The sequence below is a fragment of the Dasypus novemcinctus genome, chromosome 5 (assembly GCF_030445035.2).
Source record: "Dasypus novemcinctus isolate mDasNov1 chromosome 5, mDasNov1.1.hap2, whole genome shotgun sequence".
Classification (NCBI taxonomy): Eukaryota; Metazoa; Chordata; class Mammalia; order Cingulata; family Dasypodidae; genus Dasypus; species Dasypus novemcinctus.
Genome location: NC_080677.1, coordinates 166,489,009 through 166,498,104, shown reverse-complemented (window position 1 = coordinate 166,498,104; position 9,096 = coordinate 166,489,009).

Here is a 9,096-nt window from a genome sequence, read left to right as displayed (position 1 = left end):
CCACCTCAGGGTCACACTCTCCCCGTGCCTGTCCCCTGCGTCCTCCGACTTCCCTGGCTGGACCTCCCCTAGGGGCCTCCGGGCCCGTGGATGGGGCAGCCTCTTCCAAGGGGACCTTCCAACTTCCTGCTCACAAATGAGGTCGCCCCTTAGCTAACAACATCTTTTTTTTTAAAAAGATTTATTTTTTATTCTTTATTTCTTCCCCCCAGCCCTGTCCTCCCCATTGTTTTGCACTTGCCATTTACTCTCTGCTCGTCATCTTTTTAGGAGGCACCAGGAACTGAGCCTGGGACCTCACATGGGGGAGGTAGGCACCTAATCACTTGAGCCTCCTCTGCTCCCTGCTTCTTGTGTCTCTCATTGTTTCCTCGCTGTGTCTCCTTGTTGCATCATCTTGCCATGCCAGCCTGTCGCGTCTGTCCTTCATGCCAGCTTGCTGTCTTGCTCGTCTTCTTTAGGAGGCACCAGGAACTGAACCCAGGACCTCCCATGTGGTAGGCAGGCGCCCAACTGCTTGCGCCACATCCGCTTCTCAAGTAATAACATCTTATATAAGTCCTCTTCACAAAGGGGTCCCCCCCCATGGGACCGTGGTGAGGGTTTGAACATGTCTTTTGTGGGTGCTTGATTCAACCCCAGCACAAGTCATTCCCTACTCCCTGGCACCCCAGCCCCTGGCCACAGCTAATTTGCTTGCTGCCTTGATGAATTTGCCTATTCTGGACATTTTACAAAAATGGAACCATTCAACAGGTGGTCTTTTTTAGCTGGCTTCCTTCACTTAATATCATGTTTTCAAGGCTCATCCATGATGCATCATGTATCAGCACTTTTTTTCCCCCTCTTTGTGACTGATGGAAAATATCACATTTTATTCATCTATTCATCTACTAATGGACATTCAGTTGGTTTCCACTTTTTGCAATTAAAATACTGCTGGTATAAGCATTTGTGTACAAGCTTTTGTGTGAACATAGGTTTTCAGTTTTCTTGGGGTACGTGTATACATAGGAGTGGAATTACTGAGCCATGGAGTAATTCTGTATTCAACATTTTGAGGAACTGCCAAACTGTTTTCCAGAGAGGCTGCACCACTTTACAACCGCACCAGCTAGGCCCAGAGCCCCACGTCTTCCTCTCTCTGACAAAGCCTTGTAATTGTAATTATCACCTTCACAGCGGGTGGTTTCCATTTTCCTAGCGACTAATGATTTCCAGCATCTTTTCATTTGCTCATTGGCCATTTGTCTTTTTTGGAGAAAAGCCTAGAATAAACATTGCTTTCTAACATGTACATGGATATTTACAGATACGTAGATCATGTTAATAACAAAGAGATAACAATTTGAGAGTGACTTATTCGTAAAAGAATGACAGATGCAGTGGAGAGGTAAAAATCCTAAGGGCTTACCACGCTTGAATCGTGTTGCTTGTTTGGTAGGGAGCTTCATTTCTACAGCAGATTTCGGGTTACAGAAAAACGGCACAGAATGTTAAAATTGCAGGGAAGGTGTGGCCCACCTCAGTCCGGACGGGTCTTAATCCTAGGCCTGCAGACCTTTAGAAGCGAGTGAAAGTCAAGAAAGACGCAGGCGGGCGGCGGGAAGCGGGCCGCCCGCGCGGCCGGAGGGGAGGGCCAGGGGCCGCCTGCGCACACGTGGGCCAGAGGCGCGGCGGGGCGGCCGAGGCTGGCCGCAGCCAGGTCCCCCCAGGGCTCGGAGGGGAAGCCTCTCCTTGAGGACGCCCTGACTTGGAACTGCTGAACTCAAAACTATGACCCCATAAATCCCAGCAGCTTAAGGCAATTCGCTAATGGTATTTGCTTTAGAAGCCTGGACACTACACTACAGTTTTTTACGGTTATTTATCTTTTTATTTTTGAATTGCAAGAGTTGTGTATATATTCTAGACACAAGTCCCTTATCAGTACATGATTTGCAAATATTTTCCCATTCTGTGGGTGTGTTACAAACACACTCTACATATGCTCCATTAAACAGTGAACGCACCCTAGGTGTTATTCTTTCATGCTTGTATTTTTCTGTTTTTTTCTTCCCTATCTAACGCTCACTGTAACATTCTAAAATTAATATGTGGTTGTCAGAGATAAATATTATCTTGACAATGAAGGCAGAATGGAACTCGTCTCTGTAAAGCACTGGTCCTTTTTTTTTTTTTAAAGATTTATTTATTTACTTAATTTCCCCCCCTCCCATGGTTGTCTGTTCTCTGTGTCTATTTGCTGCGTCTTGTTTCTTTGTCCGCTTCTGTTGTCGTCAGCGGCACGGGAAGTGTGGGCGGCGCCATTCCTCGGCAGGCTGCACTTTCTTTTCACGCTGGGCGGCTTTCCTCACGGGCGCACTCCTTGCGCGTGGGGCTCCCCCACGCGGGGGACACCCTTGCGTGGCACGGCACTCCTTGCACGCATCAGCACTGCGCATGGCCAGCTCCACACGGGTCAAGGAGGCCCAGGGTTTGAACCGCGGACCTCCCATATGGTAGACGGACGCCCTAACCACTGGGCCAAAGTCCGTTTCCCAAGCACTGGTCCTTTTGATCTGGCACTACCATTTTCATTTCTTTGTTTCCATGCCCAATCTCACCCCCTCAAACTCTGTTTTTCTAGTTAGGGCTCTCGTCTCTTGACTCATAAAATTGAGGCTAATACTCCATCCTGTAGCTCTGGGTAGACCTCACAGGGTATTTCTGCCAAAACGGAGAACTAAGGAAGGACAGCCTCTGGCTCTACCAGAGCCGCTCTCCCCCTCCTGCTGTCAACACCCGCCGCTTTGCTTCAAATGTTGGAATCTTTTTAGGATCCACAGTCTTAAACTGTGCGAGTGGTCACCATTGTCTAGGCCATCTCAGAATCTCAACAACCCCAAAGTTTCCTCTAAAAGAATCAGCAACCAAAACAACTGTCATGGAATAAAACTCACTTTTCCATGATAATGATGACTATTCCCTTTATATGTATTATACTATTCTTCTTTCCTTCCTTCCTTCCTCCCTCCCTTCCTTCCTTCTTTCCTCCCTCCCTCCCTTCCCTCCTTCCTTCCTTTTCTGGTTTTACCCATTATTTTTTTTGCTATATCTTTAGAATGCTATTGATATGCCATCAAGTCTTGTCATATTCTCTTACTATCTTTTCCTATGACAAGATAACCTGACCTGACTCTACTCTTGATTCTGCTTTTAATGCTTTTTCAGTTTTTGAGCCTTTACTAAAACCTTAACTGCTAGCTTTTAACATCCTTGCCCCACATTTTTAGGAGGCATTTTGAAAAATGGTTTTCCTAGCAAAACATTGTTACTATGAAATGGGAGTTATGTGTCTGTATTAGTCAGCCAAAGGGGAGCTGATGCAAAGCACCTGAAATCTGTAGGCTTTTATAAAGGGTATTTATCTGGGGTAAAAGCTTATAGTCACAAGGCTGAAGCACCCAACTCAAGGTACCATAAGAGGGACTTTCTCACCAAAGTCTGTTGTCACCTGGGAGCAAGATGGCGGGCGACGTCTGCCTGGTCTCTCCTTCCTTCTTCCCCCTAAGCCTCCCTGGGCCCAGCTTCTTCTGACCTCAGCTGTCGGCTGGCAGAGGGCTTGTCTCTTCCCAGGGCTTTAGCTGTTTGAGCCTTCTTTCTGTCACATGGCAGGACCGAAGTGACCAAGTTTTCTCCTCTTCTGTGTCTATGGAGCACTCTCTCTCTTCCTGTGTATCTTCTGTGTGTCTTCCTGAGTGAGTGTCCATTTACATCAGTCCACCAAAGGCGCAGGGACTGAGTCACGCCCTACTGACGTGGTTGAACCCAAGCCCTAATCTTAACATAATTTAATCAAAGCCATCTCAGCTGAATCTAATACAGTCAAAGAGGATCACACACAGAGGAACAGACCAGTTTACAAACATAATCCTTATCTTTTTGGGGGTTCATAAATAACCTCAAACTGCCACAGTGTTCTTTTGGAGATCGTGCGGCACATCGTAACATTACTTAGTAAGGCTGGATAAGGGTCTTCTCGGTAGAGTAAAACTATTGTGTTTAGCATAGGATAAATTTCTCAATTGTTAAGGATTATAAGTACAATTATAGTTTTAGGGAAAAAAATACCCTAAAAGCCTATATGACTGATTCCACTGTCATTTTGTATACTTGACTCTCATTCATACAAAGTTCTCAGGAAGAGATATTGGCTTGTGAGTTTGATTAGCTAAACTACAAATGAGATAATTACGTGGCTTGCTGCATATCCACATAATGGCCTATTGTGTAGTTATTAAATAACAACATGAAATAATGGTCATGTTATATGAAGAAGCAGGACACAAAATCATGTGATCTGTGGATTGCAATTATATAAATAAAAATGTTTGTAAATGGCTAAAAGGACATACAGCAGAGTATTACTGGAGTTGAGAATACATTGTTTTCTTTTGGTTTGCCAGCAAAAGCTTATTTCATTCATTCCGAGGTTCACCTTTTCACATGTTAATGTGCTGAGGTTGGGGCGGGTCTGACAATCCCCCACACTGCGCAGCCCTGGGGCAAAGTTATCACTGGCCCCGCACGTGCATCCCAACTGGAGACTGGAGACAGCAATTGGAAGAACATTCCAGAGTCAAGACTGGAAGAGTTTTGAATGGAATAGTAGATTGGAGTTTTTAAATGGAGAGAATTGTAGTAATCAGTGAGTGTTTCCATAGTCAAAACTGGCTGAAAATTATGGAATCAAAGTACTTGGTCATTAAAGCTAGAACTGATACTGAGCAGAAAACCAAAGTTGGATGGAACACAGTTGGTAGAAAGAATTAGAAGAATAAAACCATCTCATGTCTAGACCTCAATTAGTTAAGCAATCCCAGTGCAGTAGATTGAGTATGTACCCCAGAAAAGACGTGCTCTTAAACTTAATCTCGTCCCATGGGTGTGAACCCATCTATGAAATAGGACCTTCTGATGAGGTATCGTCGAAGGTGTGGCCAGCTGGGCTGGGATGGGCCTTAATCCTGTTCCTGGAGTCCTGACTGAGAAATTTTCGGGGAAGCAAGAAGCTGGAGGTCCCCAGAACCCGGAAGAGAAAGGAGAGGACACTGTCATGCGCGTCACATTGTGACAGAAAAGCCAAGGGCCAGCCCCGGATGCCACCGGCTCCAGGGAGAAAGCATCACTTGCTGGCCCATTGATTTAGACTTCCTGCCTCAGAACTGCGAGCCGATAAATTCCTTTTGTGTAAGCCCACCCCTCTCCCGGTACTTGTGATGGTAGCCGGAAAACTAGGACAGTGTGAGGAAAAGGTAAAGTTCTTTCTATCCCCATGAGAAAGCCAATTGTTCCGGCAATATTTACTGAAAAGATTTTTCTTTTCCCCCACTAATTTGTAATTGTATCTTTGTTGATCATTAATTGACTGTATACATGTGAATTTATTTCTTTTCTTTTTAAGATTTATTTATTTATTTCTCTATTCTACTATTTTTGGGTGTGCTCTCATGAGCACATCAGTTAAGTCAATCGGCTAGACATGATGTTTAAATCTACTCTGTCCCTGCTAACTTTGGTGTTCGTCTGCGTCTTCATTAATTATTATGAGATGTCCCCTTTTATATTCAATAATACTTTTTGTCTGAAAGTCTAGTTTGTATGATATCAATACAGCCAAACCAAACCAGCTTTCTTTTGGTTACTATTTGTGTAGTACATCTTTTTCTATCTTTCATTTAAAGTGTTTATCTAGTTATTAATGGAATCTTGCTTTGGCTTTTTCTATCCAGTCTGGTAATTTTGTCTTTTAATTGGAGTGTTCAATCTATTTACATTTAATGTCATTTACTGGTATCATTGAGTTAAAGTCTACTGCATCGCTATTTGTTTTCTAGTTTTCCCATCTGTTAGTTCAGCCTGGGGTTCAGAAAACCCCGTAAAGTTTCTATAAATATTTTAGGCTCTGTGGGCCCTACAGTTACTTCACTCTGATGTTGTAGCACAGAAGCTACAACAATAGATAAACAAATGAGTATGTGTTCCCATAAAAACTCATTTATACAAACAGGGAAAACTGGATTTGGCCTTCAGACCATAGTTTCCATCCCTAAATTAGTTTTGTCACTCCTTTGAATATAATGTGTTCTTTTTATCTGGCAGATTTTTAAATATTCTCTCTGATTTAAGAGACTCTCTTTGTTGTCAATAGTTTGGCTATGATGTGCCTAGATGTGGTTTCTTTGTTTTTATCCTGTTTGGAATTTTATGAGATTCTTAAATCTGTGGGCTAATAATAGTCTTCAATTTTAAAAATAATTCTTGACAATTACCTCTTTATATATTGTTTCTGATTCATTCTCTCTCTTCTCTCTTTCTGGGACTCTAATTACACTTATGTTTTACTGTTTAATGTTTTCCATTTATCAGTTTTCTATATCCTCTCCTTTCAGATATTTCTTATCAATCTGTCTTCAAGAAGGTAATACTATCTTCCTTCTGCTGGGCCTAGCATTCTCTTAACATCAACCAATGGGATCTTAATGTCAGTGTTGTTGTTTTTATTAAGTTCTGAAATAGACACTGTATTCTTTTTTTATAGATACAGTTCCCTGTTGACATTCTCCATATTTTTATCCAAATATTTGTCATCTTTACTTCTGTTTTCTTTATCTAATTAATCTCAGTGTTTTAAAGTCCTTGGCTCCTAATTCCAATACCTGGGACATCCATGGGTCTCCTTCTATTGTCTGTTTTTCTCTTGACTATTGGTGACATTTTCCAACCTTTTTGAATGGCTCATTCATATAATTTTATGCTGGGCATGGTGTATAAATGAACCACAGAGACTGAAGTTGATGTCATTATCTCCAGGGTGGTGGGGAGTGGGAGGAGTTGCACATTTGCACTTTCCCCTAACAGGTATATAGAGTAAGGAGCTGCTCACCTCAGTTCAACCAGAAATGAGCTGATTTAGTACTTAGTTGAAGCTTTATTTGGAATCAGTTCACCTGTGTTTTTAATTTAAGTGCTTTCTGCAGGCCCCTTTTTCTACCAGGTCTCTCTATTCTGAGCATCATGACAATGAGGGAGCGTTCACTCTATCTTCCCAGCATCCCATGCAAATGGTTGTGGGCACTTCTTTACTCCACTCTGCCATGCCAGCCTCTGCAGCCATCAAAAGTAGCATTTCTCTGCACAGTCTTTATCCATGGCCACACTCAGCAAATGTCCCCAGGAAAGAAACTGGATGGCCATCTCTGCTCATTAGGCAGGGTTCTTCCCTCTCTAGAATTCTATTTCATCTAGTCCAGTGTGGTCCCCAGATAAGCAGCATCTGGGAACTTGGTGGAAAGGAAAATTCCCTAGCCCACCTGTGGTAGGTTGTGTGCCCTAGGGGAAAGAAACAAATACATTGCTAATCTTAAACCATTCCTGTGAACATGAACCCATAGAAAATAGGACCGTTGGAGCTGTTACTTTTCATTAAGGCATGGCCAGCTGAATCAGGATGCATCTTCAGCCTATCCCTGGAGGTCTTGTGGAGAGGAAGCCAGGGAGGAGAAAGAAGCTGTAGTCAACAGAACCCAGCAGAGAATGGAGAGGACATCAGCACCTGATGGAGAAGCCGTGGACCCCAGGACTGCTGGCCCAGCCCGGGAGGAAGTGTGCTTTCTAGCCTCTGGCCCAGGAGACACAGATGCTGTTGTTAAGCCCACCCACTGCATGGCATTGTTACAGCAGCCAGGAAACGAAGACACCTGCTGCATCAGAAGCGCTGCCGAGTGGGGCCAGCAGTCTGCTTTAACGAGCCTGTCAGGCGATTCGAACAATGTCTGTGTCTAAGAACAGCTCATCTAGCCCTCCTTGTTTGATCAGCTCTCCAAGGTCTTTAAAAATAAGATTTTAAAATTTATCTGCATTTTTCTCCTTATTGGAAAAATGACCAGCTGCTATGTGACTACACCATGCCCAGAAGCAAGAATCCCCTCTCCTTGTTCTTGTTAGCGAGGCAACAGACTAGAATATTGCTATTTGATGGCCAGCATTATCTCCCTTATTTTGAGGACACCAAGTTATTTTGGGAAATTATGTTGTCAACCATGTGGTGTGGGTGAGGTTAACTTCAGAAATGGACCCCGATCAGCACAACCAGTGGGAATAGACCCCCAGCAGTGCACAGTAACTGGCTCGAGTGGGTACCTCACCCCTCCAAACAATGACGCCTGAGCACTTCTGCAAGAGGAAGCCTTCCCCACTCCCACCACGTGGCAGAGTGAGGATATAAGGTTTGAAGCTCGACTTCTTTCAACTGAAAATGAGGAACCTAAGTGCCAATGGCTACTTTTAAAGCCTGAGAACGGGGCCTACCCTGTTTTCCTTCGCCAGGGATGCTGGGTGGCTTAAACGATGCAGTTATTGTGTCGTGGTTTAGGGGTGGTATTGGGGCCGCTCTTTGCCGTCGTCTGCAGGATTCCGGCTTCCTCCATCCCATGGCCAGTTGACTTCACAAGGACTTCTGCCGTATTGGACTCAGCTGGCTACACCCTTCCTAGCGAGAGCAGGTTCTATTCACAAACTGGCTCGCCCCACAGGCCCGGGGTTAGGACTTGGACATTGTGGGGCTCGCGACACGGTCCCAACAGACCCAGCCGATGTTACTTGAGCCCTGAATCTTCCTCCTGAGTCCTAGGAGCCACTCCGGAACCCTGTACCCTACGGCGCTTCCGCACGCACACGGGTGGCCACCCGCCAGCCCAGGGCTGGGCGGCTCCCCGGGAAGTGGGGCTTTCGGCGCTGACACCGGGACAGGGATGAGTCGGTCCCTAGATGCAAGAGATACTTATAATTACCAGCTTTATATTTTATCATTGGGAATAAAACACAAAGTGTCTCTATAAAGAACACGGACTTATTTATGATGTGGTTTTCTCACTAGATTTTTGTTTCATTTTGTTTCAGTGAAGTCTTTGGAAAGGTACTGCTTTGTAAACCTAGATCACAAAATTCCCCTTTTCTACATTGCAAATTTTCTACGTGCTTTTAAAGAGTAAACCATGTAGCATATTAATCTAAATCCATTTATTAAAATGAGGAATGAGTGAGAATATATTT